The 7,651-nt window shown below is 32.6% G+C and overlaps 1 protein-coding gene across 1 annotated transcript in view; it reads right to left on the reverse strand.

Moving 5' to 3' along the window:
• Positions 1–5,174, reverse strand: part of LOC117327858 (hormonally up-regulated neu tumor-associated kinase homolog A-like) — a 38,899-nt gene extending 33,725 nt beyond the window's left edge. The window contains exon 1 of the mRNA XM_033885065.1: positions 5,051–5,174. The gene's annotated coding sequence lies outside the window, so the exon portion shown is untranslated. The remainder of the gene's footprint in view (positions 1–5,050) is intronic.
• Between the last annotated feature and the right edge of the window lie 2,477 nt (positions 5,175–7,651).

The raw sequence follows: 7,651 nt of genomic DNA on the forward strand, positions 1-7,651 counted from the left end.
TAAATGTTCAACGAAAGCTTACTTGTATTGCCATAATCAAAAATCGAGGAATAACATGTTGAAATACCAAAAAGTACCATATATTTGTCAGTAACCGCTGAAAAAAAATTAACAACTTTATCGCCCAAAATAAACAATGCTATTGATAAGCATAAACAATGTTTTCAACAAACGTTAACAATGCTATCACCACACACAAACAATGTTATCACCAAGCATAACATTGTTATGAACAAACATAAATAAAGTTATCATCAAAGATAAACAATGTTCTCACCAAGAATAAACAATGTTGTCAACTAACATAAACAATGGTGTCACCAAACAAAAACAATGTTATCACCAAACACAAACAATGTTGTCACCAAACATAAACAATGTTATCACCAAACACACACAATGTTATCACCAAACACAAACAATGTTATCACCAAACACAAACAATGTTATCACCAAACATAAAAAATATCATCACCAAACATAAACAATGTTGTCACCAAACATAAACAATGTTATCACCAAACATAAACAATGTTATCACCAAACATAAACAATGTTATCACCAAACATAAACAATGTTCTCACCAAGCACAAACAATGTTATCACCAAACATAAACAATGTTGTCACCAAACATAAACAATGTTGTCACCAAACACACACAATGTCATCACCAAACATAAACAATGTTGTCACCAAACATAAACAATGTTATCACCAAACACACACAATGTTGTCACCAAACACACACAATGTTATCACCAAGCACAAACAATGTTCTCACCAAACACAAACAATGTTATCACCAAACATAAACAATGTTGTTACCACACATAAACAATGTTATCACCAAACATAAACAATGTTATCACCAAACATAAACAATGTTATCACCAAACATAAACAATGTTGTCACCAAACACACACAATGTTATCACCAAGCACAAACAATGTTCTCACCAAACACAAACAATGTTATCACCAAACATAAACAATGTTGTTACCACACATAAACAATGTTATCACCAAACATAAACAATGTTATCACCAAACATAAACAATGTTATCACCAAACACACACAATGTTATCACCAAACACACACAATGTTATCACCAAACACAAACAATGTTATCACCAAACACACACAATGTTATCACCAAACACACACAATGTTATCACCAAACATAAACAATGTTATCACCAAACATAAACAATGTTGTCACCAAACACAAACAATGTTATCACCAAACACACACAATGTTATCACCAAACACACACAATGTTATCACCAAACATAAACAATGTTATCACCAAACACACACAATGTTATCACCAAACACAAACAATGTTATCACCAAACACACACAATGTTATCACCAAACACACACAATGTTATCACCAAACATAAACAATGTTATCACCAAACATAAACAATGTTGTCACCAAACACAAACAATGTTATCACCAAACACACACAATGTTATCACCAAACACACACAATGTAATCACCAAACATAAACAATGTTATCACCAAACACAAACAATGTTATCACCAAACACAAACAATGTCATCACCAAACATAAACAATGTTATCACCAAACATAAACAATGTTATCACCAAACACAAACAATGTTATCACCAAACACACACAATAGTATCACCAAACATAAACAATGTTATCACCAAACATAAACAATGTTATCACCAAACACAAACAATGTTATCACCAAACACACACAATAGTATCACCAAACATAAACAATGTTATCACCAAACACACACAATGTTATCACCAAACATAAACAATGTTATCACCAAACACACACAATGTTATCACCAAACACAAACAATGTTATCACCAAACACAAACAATGTTATCACCAAACATAAACAATATCATCACCAAACACACACAATGTTATCACCAAACACAAACAATGTTGTCACCAAATATAAACAATGGTGTCACCAAACATAAACAATGTTATCACCAAACACACACAATGTTGTCACCAAATATAAACAATGGTGTCACCAAAGATAAACAATGGTGTCACCAAACACAAACAATGTTGTCACCAAATATAAACAATGGTGTCACCAAACATAAACAATGTTGTCACCAAACACACACAATGTTATCACCAAACACACACAATGTTATCACCAAACACAAACAATGTTATCACCAAACACAAACAATGTTATCACCAAACATAAACAATGTTATCACCAAACACAAACAATGTTATCACCAAACATAAACAATGTTATCACCAAACACACACAATTTTATCACCAAACACACACAATGTTATCACCAAACACAAACAATGTTATCACCAAACACACACAATGTTATCACCAAACAGTAAACATAAACAATGTTATCACCAAACACACACAATGTTATCACCAAACATAAACAATGTTATCACCAAACATAAACAATGTTATCACCAAACATAAACAATGTTATCACCAAACACAAACAATGTTATCACCAAGCACAAACAATGTTATCACCAAACATAAACAATGTTATCACCAAACACAAACAATGTTATCACCAAACACAAACAATGTTATCACCAAACACAAACAATGTTATCACCAAACACAAACAATGTTATCACCAAACACAAACAATGTTATCACCAAACACACACAATGTTATCACCAAACACAAACAATGTTATCACCAAACATAAACAATGTTATCACCAAACACAAACAATGTTATCACCAAACATAAACAATGTTATCACCAAACACACACAATGTTATCACCAAACACACACAATGTTATCACCAAACACACACAATGTTATCACCAAACACACACAATGTTATCACCAAACACAAACAATGTTGTCACCAAACACACACAATGTTATCACCAAACACAAACAATGTTATCACCAAACACAAACAATGTTATCACCAAACACACACAATGTTATCACCAAACACACACAATGTTATCACCAAACACACACAATGTTATCACCAAACACACACAATGTTATCACCAAACATAAACAATGGTGTCACCAAACATAAACAATGTTATCACCAAACACACACAATGTTATCACCAAACACAAACAATGTTATCACCAAACACAAACAATGTGATCACCAAACACACACAATGTTATCACCAAACACAAACAATGTTATCACCAAACACACACAATGTTATCACCAAACACACACAATGTTATCACCAAACATAAACAATGTTATCACCAAACATAAACAATGTTATCACCAAACACAAACAATGTTATCACCAAACACAAACAATGTTATCACCAAACACACACAATGTTATCACCAAACATAAACAATGTTATCACCAAACATAAACAATGTTATCACCAAACACACACAATGTTATCACCAAACACAAACAATGTTATCACCAAACATAAACAATGTTATCACCAAACACAAACAATGTTGTCACCAAACACACACAATGTTATCACCAAACACACACAATGTTATCACCAAACATAAACAATGTTATCACCAAACACACACAATGTTATCACCAAACACAAACAATGTTATCACCAAACATAAACAATGTTATCACCAAACATAAACAATGTTATCACCAAACACAAACAATGTTATCACCAAGCACAAACAATGTTATCACCAAACATAAACAATGTTATCACCAAACATAAACAATGTTATCACCAAACATAAACAATGTTATCACCAAACACAAACAATGTTATCACCAAGCACAAACAATGTTATCACCAAACATAAACAATGTTATCACCAAGCACAAACAATGTTATCACCAAACATAAATAAAGTTATCATCAAAGATAAACAATGTTATCACCAAACACAAACAATGTTATCACCAAACACAAACAATGTTATCACCAAACATAAATAAAGTTATCACCAAACATAAACAATGTTATCACCAAGCACAAACAATGTTCTCACCAAGAATAAACAATGTTATCACCAAACATAAACAATGTTATCACCAAACATAAACAATGTTATCACCAAACATAAACAATGTTATCACCAAACATAAACAATGTTATCACCAAACATAAATAAAGTGATCACCAAACATAAACAATGTTATCACCAAGCATAAACAATGTTATCACCAAACACACACAATGTTATCACCAAACACACACAATGTTATCACCAAACATAAACAATGTTCTCACCAAGAATAAACAATGTTATCACCAAACATAAACAATGTTATCACCCAAACACAAACAATGTTATCACCAAACACAAACAATGTTATCACCAAACACAAACAATGTTATCACCAAACACAAACAATGTTATCACCAAACACAAACAATGTTATCACCAAACACAAACAATGTTATCACCAAACACACACAATGTTATCACCAAACACAAACAATGTTATCACCAAACACAAACAATGTTATCACCAAACACAAACAATGTTATCACCAAACACAAACAATGTTATCACCAAACACAAACAATGTTATCACCAAACACAAACAATGTTATCACCAAACATAAACAATGTTGTCACCAAACATAAACAATGTTGTCACCAAACATAAACAATGTTATCACCAAACATAAAAAATATATTTTTTATAAATATAACAACAAAGGTAAACATACCCACCAACCATGTATATGGTGTTGATATATACGGATGAGAGCCCGTCGGTAAGTTGTATCGTGTCCTAATCATATGCCGTTTATTTGGTCGTAAGAAAGATAATATTTATATCGAGATAAATACAACCGTTTTAACTTTACATAATACCAGATTTATGTAAAACTTTATGAATGCACACTGGATTATTTGATGTATTATATTGCTGATATTTTAAGAGAAATTACACGAAGAATCAGGGCAATGCAATAATCAATAAAACTATTTAAAAAAACATCGTACGCTTCTCTAATCATACGGTCATAATCTCCAATTATCATACATATTTCATATTTTAAAAGTGTTAAAATAAAGGGTTCGATATTCAGATATAATGACCTACCTGTATAGCGATCCCCACACTTTAAGTATGTTGTTCTAGCGCAGGTTAATCAAAATGTCACCATTTGATTCACAATATGAACGTAATTTTATCGACAAGATTTTCAAGGCTTATGTACAAGATAGCAGCGTAATGTTGTAATGTTCTGTATGTAATTACAGCGGTTTCCGTGATGGATGCCCAACGTGTTATAAACTCAGTCGATACGGAGTAGCGTGACGTCATTGTGTTTCTCACTCTCTCACACGGCGAGTCATTAATGTATGACGCCAAGATCACTGTGCTCGGTGTGTTACGCTTCACATATATTGATAATGAACTCTGGCTTAACCATTCATAAATATTCATATCTTTAATTAGACACAATGCTATACTTTTCAAGGTCATATCATTTAACGGTATTAACGAAATATTAAATCCAGGTACACAATTAATTGCTCAGATGTATGACGCCTCGATATAAGAAATTTATTTATTTTATGATGCACATATAATTAATTTTTACATTGTGATTATTGGAACACTCGAATTAAGTATTGATAGGGTTTAAAAAACAATAGTCTTTTGTATTATATGATATCTTTTTGATCCCCAACCTACAGAGGTGTATAACAATCCCATAAACTTTCTGGATTCAATATCATGCGAACATGTTTATTTGTTGTTATTTATTGCTATTTATGGGAGAATTCAACACAAAACACAGGAAAGAAATGAACAGAATTATGTGTCATATGTACTGTGAAATTACATTTTAAAATCATATGTAAAAAGTGTCATAGATTCTTGAATTCAAATACATAAACAAAATCATTCTTACTTTAACTATCAGCAAGGAAAATGTAATGAAAAAACGAAAGGGCAATAACTCTTACATAAAGTGTTGAACCAAAACGCCTTTCATGAAAACGCGATCTGCATATTATTATTATTCCTTCCAACTTTCAGAGATCTTTTCAAAACTTAAAGAAATCTCTTGACTAACAAAAGTTTACATCAGATGGACGAACTGACAAAGTCTAGTCATATTGACACTTTAAAACAATGTTATTCATTGATCGACGCATGCACAGACGAACGAATGCATAAAGTAATTTGTAGCCCCTTTCAGAAGTAAGGTTATTATAATTCCATGGGTTGTAGTCGAATCAAACGGGTTAGTGATGGTTAGTGATGGAAGGGAGATAATTCGCGTAATTGTCTTCCAAACATAATTATAGGTGGCATTATTCGTGTATTGAGTATTAAACTTTGTCAGATTTCGTCCATCTGTTGAAAAAAATCTCTGAAACTCACAATAGTTGGTCACCAGAGATGTGACCATTCTATTACTGTTCCCTGGCTCTGACTTTCTCTCTGTCTGTCTCCCGTTTGTGGTAACGCCATGTTTGCCAGTACATTTCACAGGTACATCTTTTTTATTTGATTAAAGTTTCATCTTTTGTCATTACATTAAAACAGTGCTATCACCTGAAAAATTACGTCGAAACACGTATAAGTCACGGATTCCACTCTCAATTCGCACTGTTACATCGGTTATAAATAGGAATATTACTTGTCTGCGCTGTGTGACTCTATAGACCAATCTGTACTACGTCATAAAGACAAGACATCAGTTTGCCAGCCCAGCCCGTATAGCCAAATGGCGTGTCATACTGTTATATCACTATTTAGTGGGTTGGCATTATCTAAATGGCTTATTTTTGTAAATATCGTCCTCACCTGACCATAGAAATGATAAAAAACGTAAGTCAATATGACCACTTCTCTTTTCTTTTACCTGCCCATTTCAGTTTAACTGTCCTCAAGGATAAAGTTATATCGGACCAAAACCTTTGGAAATAAACTTTAAAAACTTCAAAAGTTACAAACTGATTGAATAGTTCACATCTCCAAGTGATAGAAGCACTCTACGAAGCTATGGCAACACACAATTTATAATTTCAAACCAAATATCTATGGTGGCATATTTCTGCCATCGATTTGATTTATTCATTCACTTTATTTTGAATTTATTTTTCCCATTTCGAAACTCCAAATAATATATCGCCATCATAGTATCATTAACACTAGGTAAACCAAATATTAGGGCATATATGTATTATCATTTACATAAGATTAAATGTTACCAAAAAAAAGAAAACAAAGCTCTAGAAAGAAATTAAACGATAATGATATGTGCTGCATTGGGACCAGCAGATAAATCATCGTCTCTAAGTTCTATAAATAGGAACAACAGGTAAATCATCTCTCATTTCTCTCAATAGGAACACAGGTAAATCATCATCTCTACAACTGTCACCTTTATGGGAACAACAGGTAAATCATCGTCTCTCAGTCCTCTCAATAGGAACAATAGGTACATCATCGTCTCTCGGTCCTCTTAATAGGAACAACAGGTAAATCATCGTCTCTCAGTCATCTCAATAGGAACAATAGGTAAATCATCGTCTCTCAGTCATCTCAATAGGAACAACAGGTACATCATCGTCTCTCGGTCCTCTTAATAGGAACAACAAGTAAATCATCGTCTCTCAGTCATCTCAATAGGAACAATAGGTACATCATCGTCTCTCGGTCCTCTTAATAGGAACAACAAGT

The sequence above is a fragment of the Pecten maximus genome, chromosome 5 (assembly GCF_902652985.1).
Source record: "Pecten maximus chromosome 5, xPecMax1.1, whole genome shotgun sequence".
Classification (NCBI taxonomy): domain Eukaryota; kingdom Metazoa; phylum Mollusca; class Bivalvia; order Pectinida; family Pectinidae; genus Pecten; species Pecten maximus.